Below are 10809 nucleotides of genomic sequence, written 5' to 3' on the forward strand. Positions count from 1 at the left end.
CAGGGGGACTATGCAGAGAAAGGCAAGCAATGCCACCGAGGGATGCCGAGGAGCAGAGCTGTCCCAGGACAGGCATCCTCACCTCCTGTAGAGCCCCAGCTTGGGACCAGCTGCAGCATCGGCCTGGTTACCTGCTCCAGCAGGACAAACAGCACTTACGGAGGACATCCAAGAGCAGCCTTGCACATGCCTCTTCAAAATCAGTGCCAGCAGAGGACAGAGGCTGCTTGGATCTTACATTGCTTCATCTATTTACTCCTCCAGGTTCGTTATTGATTCCACCTGTGACATTATGCAAAAGCCCCCATCGACTATAGCACCATTTAGGATGATTTCTGATACTTCAGCAGCATCAAATTACATCTGCTTCAAGGTGATCTGTGAGCTCCACCTCCCCATCACACAGAGTGGCTATTGCCACAGCACCCTATCCTAATACTCTGCTTTAATACCACATGGAGAGGAGATCTGCAGGTCCCATTATTATATTAAATTAAACTTCTTTGTATTGGTTACATTCCTAGGTTTAATGTATTGGTACTGCCAGCAAAACAGCGAGAGTCCACCAAATACAAGATGCTGTGTGTTGAGTTAGCTACATTGATTCATAGATGAGAAATGCGCAAGTTGATGGCACACTGTACTCTAACATTACAATGAAAATGCCAATGAAAGGTAATGCTCTGTAGAAAGACATGAGCTATTCACAGGTGTATTAATAGGCTGAACTTGGGGGAAAAGGCGTTGGTGTGTTTGTTGCTGAATGTTCTTGAGATCCCATGTGACAAAACAATGCTGGTCTGTTTGACCACAGGTGACATTATCCTTAACGAGAGTGTGCTTGTCCCAAGGTTTTCCAGGGATCGTCAATACCCTGAGACCTGCTACAGATGCTGTCAACCATTTAATTATGGATGCTTAATCACTGGTGGTGGATTAGTCTCTGGTCTCCAAACACAAGCATGTACGTGCACAAAAACCTGAGTTTCAGAGCAGTGCACTCCCAGGCAACTTCAATTTCCCATAAGGTTGTCCCTGCATGATGAATACCTTTCAGTCACATCCAGGTAGATGGGAATGGGCTTCAGAAGATGTTTGCTTATCACACAGTGAATCCTTCTCCAGAGCCAGGGCAGGGACTGCAGGAGATATTCTGCAGTGGAGTGCATTTTTACAGGGTTTGAGAGTATCTGATGAACAGAAGGAACAGTTCAACATGCGATATTTCAGGAGGCACCAGGATTCCCCTGTGCCATGTGACATTGAGCGTATGTGTCATATGCATCTCACCTCCCCCAAGCTTTCTGTGAAAGATGCTCTGCAAAGCAGAGCACTGAGCACCAGCCCTGCTTTTCCCTGCCAGTTTAATTCCAGCCTGGTCCTGGTAGCTCCTGCCCTTGCAACCTGTAACTTACACCACACACAAACACTAAGCTTTCGTAATCCTTCCTCTCCAGTGGGTCAAGATATTAATCACTGACACCACGAATGGGAATCATTGGCCACCACAAGATTGATGGAGTCCCCAAAGGATAGGTGGGATGGCAAGGTAGTACACCAAATGATTCTTAAAATATAGCTACCATCTATTTCATAGTATTGATAAATTGGGGTATCAGTTGCGTACCTGTTATGAATAGTTTACTAAATTTAAGGGACTTTTAGTACCCATCTTTTATTTGTAATTCCATTTTCCTACCAAAATTAAATGTCCTCTGTGTCATTGCTGACAAAAACAGTTCCTGTTTCGACATTTAAAAGATGCAAAAAAAGCCCATCAATAACAAGGAAATATAAACGGTAGATTCATTTTTTAGCATCAGGATGCTGGAGTCAGGATATAGAAACAGATGCAAGTGCTATGGCACAGCCCCATTGCCTCTGCTCCTGGGAGGCATTGCCACAGAGCAGAATAGGAACATTTTTCTGGTTTTTAATGAGGTTCGTTTGTTTGGTGGGTTTTGTTATTGTTGTGGTTGTTTTGCTTTGTTTGTTGGGGGGGGTTGTTTTGTTTTGTCTGATTGTTTGGGGTTTGTTTTGGTTTGGGGGTTGTTTTGGTTTGAGGTTTTTTTGTTTTGTTTTTGGTTGGTTGGTTGGTTTGTTTTCACTTTGGAATCAGGCATCATAACCACTGGGAATAAACTGTGCAGGGCAGCAAGGGGCAGTCTGGTGGCTCGGCCGGAGCAGCCCCGGAGAGCAGCAGGGATGCTTGCTGGAGAGTAAGCCAGACTGCCCTGGGCTGGGGCAGCCTGAGCACTCAGCCCTGGAACAAAACTCAGCACTCCTGCTCCAAAAAAGCTCCCAACACATCCCAACACATCCTGAAACCTGCACCTCCCAGGGCTGGCCTGACATCAGCCCAGCACCAGCCTCCAGGCTCACCCAAACAGACCTGTAAGATGTGTGCTGACCTCCAGAGAGATGTGTCAGAGATGTGTGCATCCACAGCCTAAAGGGAAAATCAGGGCCAGGGCTGGGCGTTTTGGGACATCTCACTGTCACCAGACACAAATACCATATTCTCCCAGCTGCAGAAATGGCACCTCACCCAAGATCCTGGGGTGCAACCCCTAAGGAGCAGGACTAATCCCAAAACTTCAGGAATTCCCTTCTGTCAGAGCATCAACCAGGCTGAAAACAATGTTGACCACCATCAATGCTCTGGGTGTCCTTCAGTCCAGATGCAAAAACATACAACACGGGTTCCCTCTAGAGATGAAATCACACAAATAAGACTACTCCAAAATCCTCAGCAAGGTCATCCCAGGACATCCCATAACCACCTCTAGTCCCTTGCTAATGGGTTGGATAAATATTTCAATCACATATTAGCTTTCTCACCAGCTGCTTGCAAAGCCCCCAGATCAGCAGGAAACTTGGGCTTTGCAGCCCACCATGGAGATGCCAACCCGCTGGGCAGCACAGAGCTCGTTCCTGATGGTGAAAAGGGGGAACAGGCACCACAGGGGATGAAGGGGTGTCTAGCAGTGTGCCAAGAGCTGGGTGCTCAGCACCCTGTGCTGGTGCAGGACCAGCCTCGTGGGCTGGGACATGGTCCCTGCCTCCTCTGCCAATGCGGGCTGAGCCAGGGACTAGCAGAGGTACTTTAGTATCTGCTTGAAAATACATTAAAGTCTTTCCTCTTGATGGACACATTTGCAGTACAAATAGTTATGTCCTCTTTATTTCACTCTGAGGTTTAATTAATATATAAATCAAACGCTTATAAAACTCACAAATGCTTGGGAAGATGTAAAATTTAATTAGTTTGCCCACACAACTCCATATGTCAACTGTTAGCTCAATTACTCTTTGCCATGAAATACTGACTGCACTTTCCCATATTAGTAATTTCCCTCTATCTCGGAGTCATGGTTAATCAACACCCTGAACTCAACACACACACTTGTGCTAAATTAAATATTGAGCACAAGGGGTGAGAGCCTCCTTAATGAAATCACAGCTGGATTTTGCTCATAAATGAGATCCTCATGCAATAGTGGGGCAGATTATAATCTCTGGGGTGCAGAGCAGGTTATCACCCTGCTCTGGGATGTGCTACCAGACCAGCTCGCAGGAGCTCATGCTCTCGCACGGAGCACTGGAGGAAACACATCCTTGTCCAGGTTTTCTCAGGATGGGAGGTGGGTGGAGCAGATGCCAGTTGGGCAGGGACCAGAGGAGACAAGGGAAGGCCAGGGATGAAGGATGTGGCAGGGATGGGTGAAAAGGGGCAGTGAACAGATGCACTGTGATCAGCTCATGCACGTGCAAAGTGCAGCTGTGCAGCAGTTAAAGAGGGTGACAAGCTCCTAGTATATACATTGAATAAGCATTAAAAGCACGTTTAGGTCAGCCCCCAGTCTGGCAGCGAGAGTCACTACAAATGAGCACTGCCGCTGCCTTTATTCCTATTTCAAAATTTTCAAGTGGCAACAAAATGTCAAAATTATCATCTGGAAAAGGCCCAATAAACTCACCACCCCACACCCCACCAAGGTCCCCCTCCTCCTCACCCCCATCCCTGGCACGAGGGCTCCCAAAGCGTCCTCCCCTCTCGAGTTTTATCCCCGGCCACAGGGTGACGTGGGAGCGACCTTTGCTGGCTCGGCCGCAGCACCCAGCACTTTTGTCTGCTCCCTACACAACAGCCTACTGATGGCACTGCATGGGCTCCTGCCGGGCCTGTCCCACCAAGGCTGGGCCCTGTCTGCCCATGGGAAGTGGGGGGACATGGCCGTGACTGTGGTACCGTGGTCGAAGGGACCGTTCAGTGGGGAGGAGGGTGCAGGTGGCTGGATGTGCTGTAGCACCAGTGGAAATTGAGAAAGCTGGTGGGGGGATGCACTAAACCACTTACCTGCCATCAGGAGAACTTCCTTGGAATAAACATGTCTCTAACTCTAAAAATACTTTAAATTAAGCTCTTATTCTTCCCATTTGTACCACTTGCCTGTATATAATTTTCCCATTTGTGCTGTGAATACAGACTATTCATTTTCCCTGAACTATTTTCTTAGCCATTTTGCTTTCAAACGCTGGTGCAGGAGCCCGGACACAACTGCCATGCATGAGCCCCAGTGCTGCCGGCCCCCGTGGTTTCTGCTCAGAGCCATTTCCACTGGGCTTTTATGGTCCTGGAAACTTTCCCACCCACTTTCTTTCCCAAGTCAAGGGCCTGCTTGTCACTGACCCCCTGGTTTGCCCTCTGCAGTTTGGGCTTTTCTCCCTCCCTGTAAGGCAGGGGCTGCAGACCTTGCTGGGACGATGCTTGGAAGCCATAAGCCTTGGATCAAGCCCGCATAGTTTACCATATGTAGTTAAATCTCCCCTTATCCCATGAGATCAGGTGAGAGTCCTATCTCCCTGTGCGTGGTGACCATCTCCAAAAAAATCATAATTTCAAGTGTAAAACCACTTTGTGGGAGGGTGGTTTTTGGTTTGGTATGGTTTGGTTTTGTCTTTTTAAGCTGTCCTGATATAAACAGAACTGGAACCCAGATGCAGAATAAAATCATTTTCATCCTCTAACTTCTTTCTTCAGGCAACCAGCTTGTTTCTTTAATTCAAATTAGCTCTTCGCACTCAACTCTCATTTTATTTAATCTTCTTTTTCAATTAAATTCAATTGTCTATGATCTTCTTAACTTCCTATGCTTTCCTGCATGCCTAATACAGAAACATTTTGCATTTGTTCCTTTCACTTTCCTTTTTTTTTCAAGCTGGTAACGTTTTGCATAATGAAACCATCTTTCAGCAGAGACAATCGGGTAAGAGCCACAGCTCTGGTCCTGAAGCGCATCTGTGTTGCCCACATGCAAGCAGTGGATGCTACACTGGTGCTGCTGCCAGGGGGAAGGTATTTTCCACTATCAAACTGCCTCTGCTTGATGTCAGGGTATTCATGCTCCCCATGGGGAGGGAAGAGTCCCAGAGCTGTGGAGAGGTGCCACTGGGGCAGGCTTCCCCCCTGCATCAGCCAGAACTGTGTTAGAGGAAATAAAGGACATCCATCCCTCTGCTTTTTGAAGTGTCCCTTCAAAACACAGGCTTTATTTCTTTAGCCTTTCTAGAAAGATAAAAGTATTTCATGCAAAGCATGGTGTTAAACATGGGTTACAAGTACCCAGGGAGTTCAAACCAGGTCAGACTCTTGATTTCAGGTGTCTAATATTCGATACAACACTTGCAATGGAGCCACGGGGTAGCTCCAAGCTACATATAAAATGTTTTTTTCTTAAGAAACCCTTTCACAGAGCCTTCCCTAACACTCCAGACACAGGAACACAGCCCACTGTCCTGCAGTGGGTCCAAACTCTTCCCTCCTGCAAGCCGTGCACCAGCAGTGAAGTCCCACATGGGTCTCTGCAGCCAGATCCCACCCCTGGTCAGGTTGGGGGGATGTGAGGAAAACTGGGGCCATCTGCCAGAGAGGGAAAGTGACTGCCAGCAGGAAGCAGAACTTTTGGGATAGTTTTGTCCAAGGCTGTGAAGCATCCAGGGAGCAGAGTGAGAAGGCGATGCTGGGAGGCACCACCTTTGCAGGTGGTGAAGTTAATACCTATCAAGAAAATGGTTGGCAGCGGCAGACTTTAGACAACACTTAGAAATGGATAAAGTCAATAAACCTGCAGGAAACAAAAGGATAAACCTCAACATATAAGGAGGTGATGTATATTGTCAGCCACATCTTTACTGAGCCACTTCTCCAATGCAAGAGTGTAAAAGGCAGCTGGCAGCTTCCAGCCCTGCCCAGGGGCCACCAGACACTGCATTGGCAGAGAAGATGCTCCTGTGGGATTTGCTTGATTATTGCATTAGGGGTGTTTTGCTGCTTTTAGGCTGTAGCAAAGCCTGGCTGTTTCCCCATCAGTGTCGTCACAATGCTTTCAGCTCTTCTGGAAAGGTTACAGGAACCAGAGGACCAGTGAGCAGGTGAGAAACTCAGTTTCCACCATCTTTTTTAAACACTAATAAATGTTTAGTCTCTCTGGTTGTGATAAAAAGCTAGAAGCAGCCCCCAAGTGTATTTCAAAGATGGAAAGACCAGAAGGCAAAGAAAAAAGGCCCCAAATTTTATTATTTTGTATAATTGGAGAGCAGACGCTGTCTGTAGCACACTGCCACTGGGGACTCTGTATTTCTAATAAGAAATCCATGGGGGAATTAGATGCTGTTTCAGTGGTGTTGTGGCTGATTTACAAGGATGTACCTGGAGCCAGAATCCATGTCCCAAGCTGCTGCACTTCTCTGAAAGCAAAAAATTTAAGTGCCATTGGTAAATCCCTGCAAAAACTGGGTCTGCAGTAGAAACAGCAATAGTCTCAATTATAGCAGTGCTTGCAGGCACTGTGATAATTAGGAGTTTCTGGTGTTCTGGAAATCAAAGTGGTTTCTATTCTCTTCTTTAATTAATTCAGGGCTTTTATCTATGAAAGTTAAGATGAATTAAGGTTCTACTCTGGGCAAAGTGCAAAGATTCTCGTGCAGTCCCTGGCAGGGTGAAGTCACCGGACCCCAGGGCTTGGGCAATATCCCTTGTGCTACAGCATCCCCAGCCTTCGGTTCTCAGTATTTCAGGAAAATTAAGAAGAAAAGCCATAGGGAGACGTGCCCCAAGCACGACTTGCCACATCACGCACATATCACAAGGACCTGCTGCATGGGGACGTGTGTCCATGTATCCACAGCAGAGGACAGACTGCCTGCCAGCAGGAATTCATGCACAGCAGATAAGAGACACCCTGCGTTATCACCTCCCCACACTGGAAAGGGTGAGTCAAGCTGGGTAAAAATCATAGGATTGGTATGAAATCATGTCTTTTTTTTTTGTTTGAAGCAAAATAACATCATGGGCCCCTTTAATTTCACCCTGGGAAGGGCTGATTGTGGGACCAAGGGCTGGGAAATCACACTGAAAATCCATGTTAGATGAAAATCACTGTTAGATGATGACAGCAGTGCAGGATTTGTGGTAAAACCATGACATATGACCAAAGCATATGCCTTCATGACTTAAAATCACACCTGCATGGATGACAGAGAGAGATCTTCAGCTGTAAGTAAAGCCTCCAGCCGATGGGATGACTTTGGTGCTGGAAACAGGAGCCCATGCCATTCACTGGAGCTGAAGGCGGCAGCCCAAGACAGTGTATTGCAATTAACACACACAGCTAATTAACCGAATCCAACCCTGACAATGTTACCAAGCAGCTGCCTGGAAATTATCCTTTTTGTGAAAGTCTGGTTTTAGATCCAATAAATCAGGATACATCCAGTGCAAGCCGTGCTCCAGTTCAGGATATCTCCAGACCTCATCATTTCCTATACAGTGAATTCTGCTGCAGGTTCCCAAACCACAGGGTCAGCACCAGAGCCGTGCCCCAGAGCAGCTTTGTGTTGGATTAAACTGTTTCAATACCCACTCTCCTTCTCATTTTTGGTCTTTTTCTCCTTTTCCTACTAGATGGCGCTTGCATGACAGGCAGGGATGCGTCCGGCAGCGCCAGCGCGAAGCATCTCTACCAGGTGTCCTCCATGAAGTGCTGATAAATGACATTTTTCTCTGAAAAACCAGGCAGTTGCGAAAGTGATAACCTGCCAGGAGCTGATTAGAAGCAGGAAGCTGTTTTCTGGCAGTGCTGCATTAACTGTTCTTTCTGACTGACTTCACCAGGGGATGCTGCCAGACCCCCGGGGTGGGGGGGGGGCACGGGGCACAGCCAGAAGCTGGATCTCTGATACTCTGGGTGTACATAAGCCCTGTACAGACACTTCCAGCCTGAGCATCCTCCTGAGCACCCTGGCAGTACAACTGAGCACAGGCTGCTCAGGAGAGTGCTCAGGAGGATGCTCAGGATGAAGTGTCCAGCATGGCTGTGCAGCCACCCAGACTTGACCACATCTCACCTCAATATCCTGGTCCAAAACCCAGGGATTTCACTGGCATTTCTGGATCATCAGCATCAACTCCAGTACTTCCAGATAACCCCAGCAGAATCAAGGGACAACACAAGCTACTACTTCTTCACCCAACCCAATTGCAGCTCCCCCCATGCCTGTTTTTGCAGCCCCCAGCTCATTCCTTCTGCACGTGCTTTCTGTTTCACAGCTGGGATGAATTGATTTCTGCCCTTCACTCACTGGCAATAATTAACCACATGCTATCAGTTCCACCTCACCTGCATCATACACTCACCTTTCCAGCCTCTCAGTTTTGGCACCACTGGGCCACGTGCCAGTCCACAGTGCCATGCTGGCAAACCCACCTGATGCTCCTGTTGTGCTTATAACCAAACTTCCTAACCCAAACAGAATCACTGGGCCCCAAGAAAGCAGTTTCTAGCCTAAAACACAGCTCTGGAAAGACCAGAAGAGGAGCTATGTTTACTGAGAGCCCTGCCAGATAAGTTTGGTTTGCAAACAGTAAGTTTGCCGCTTACTACCCCTGGATTTCAGGGGAAAGCAGAGTCATTCTCTTGCTGTGACATTGTGGGTGACAGGGTAAGATGGAGCCCCGAGACACGGTATAGGGGTGGGGGCTCCCCACAGCTCCCTGGCCCACCAGCCAGGAGCTGCTGAGGTTCATCTGCTTGTCCATGCCATGCTGTGCCAGCACATGAGCACCAGCAGAGCCTGCCAGCCATGTCCATGAGCAGATCCAGAGCACTGCCTGGCCCCACAGCGGGAGAAGGATGGGGAGGAGGTGGCACAGGTGGCACCACAGCCAAGAGGATGGCAGGGGCATGGCCAGCTGGGCACAGGGACACAGATGGTGCTACCAGAGAGCCGTGGCTCTGGCCACCAAATGGTGAGCAGGAAAAACAAGTACTGGGAGAAGAAGGGTCCAGCTGACACAGGGAAAACCCTTGCTCAGGACCAGCAAGGAGAAAGGTTAAAAAAAAATCAGATAAATACACAGAAACACTGGCCAAGTCCAGCACGAGCCTGGCACATTGGGTATCTCTGGGTAAAAATGAAATGAAGCCACCTCACAAGCCCACATCAGGTCACCTCAGCAGGCAGTTCCAAAGGGTGATTCTTGAGCAACAAATAAAGCCAGGAGCCGGGGAGGTTTTAGCTCCCCATTGAGACACCTGCAGGATTCAAACCATCCAGGAAACTCGTGGTCTGGACAGGACTGGCCATGTGTTTGAGAAGAGTGAGACAGGTATAAAATGGATGTTCATTTTGAGGTGCTTCTTTGTGACAGAAAGGTGAAAAAGTAGAGGATATTTTGGTGAAAATTATGGGGAAAAACTCCAAAGTTTGTTATTCTATGAAAAGGAAGTGAAAACTTTCTCTCTCAAAAACAAAACAAAACCACAAAAACAATAAAGTATATTTCAGTGCTTCAGGATAAAGGAACTCCAGAGGGCTGCTCATTACCCAAGGAAATGATCACAAACCCATAACAGTAGCCTTGCCCCATGCAAGGGAAAGGTACAGAGGGAGACACACACTGTATAACCGCAGTTTTATAGAGACCTGAAAGATCAAAGAGGAGTCACGTCAAATTAATCACAATGACCAAGGCAAAACAGGCAATCACTATGGGTTCTATAAATAAATTAAAAGGCAAAATTTTTCCTTTTACATAATGCAGGAGTGCAGGTAACAAGATACAGAAACCACAGGAGAGTCCAACAATTTATTTCCTTCTGACTCCACAGAGGGCTGATCGTGGTATGTAAATTAAGTATGATTAAAATATGCATAAGGAGGCAGGGGTCACAACAATGAAGAAGGGGGTAAGCAATAATCTGGGTCTCTCCTGGGTTTCTCGGCTGCATTCAGTCACAGATGGACTTCATGGAGGCATGATGAAATATCCCAATGATCCGCCTTCTCCTAACCATGCCAATACATTTTCTCACCTCTCTAGTATTCCCCAATACACAGGGAACTCACGGCATCTCGAAGTTTGCAGTTTGAACCTCTGTAGCTTCTGAAGCTTTCAATTATCCAAGTTCCAGCCACTAGAAGCCACCAACACAAGCTTTCCCCGGCAATCCCACACCTTTGCTGCAGCCTCCCGATGTAAGCAGGTTTCTGTATCTCTCACCCATGGATGTAATAGTGGATGTGAGAAGCGGTAGGTACCCTCCCCTGAGCCAGGACAGCCCCAGCTGGCAGCTGTGCCCATTTGCAGGCAGCACAGAGGCAGCAGAGGGGGAACATCGCTGGAGGACAGCAGTGAGAATGGGCAGGGATGGTTAAAATCACGGTCAGCCCAGGAGAAGGTCAAGAAGTGGGGCTGGTTTCATCCTAAGAACACACATCCCATGTACAACGGGAGCACAGAGGGGA

General features: G+C 47.7%; 1 protein-coding gene across 4 annotated transcripts in view; it reads right to left on the reverse strand.

Moving 5' to 3' along the window:
• The window catches only part of C7H2orf76 (chromosome 7 C2orf76 homolog), a 74497-nt gene that overhangs the window by 18240 nt on the left and 45448 nt on the right, over window positions 1-10809 (reverse strand). The gene's annotated exons all lie outside the window — the stretch shown is intronic.

Source organism: Columba livia, chromosome 7, assembly GCF_036013475.1.
Source record: "Columba livia isolate bColLiv1 breed racing homer chromosome 7, bColLiv1.pat.W.v2, whole genome shotgun sequence".
NCBI classification, from domain to species: domain Eukaryota; kingdom Metazoa; phylum Chordata; class Aves; order Columbiformes; family Columbidae; genus Columba; species Columba livia.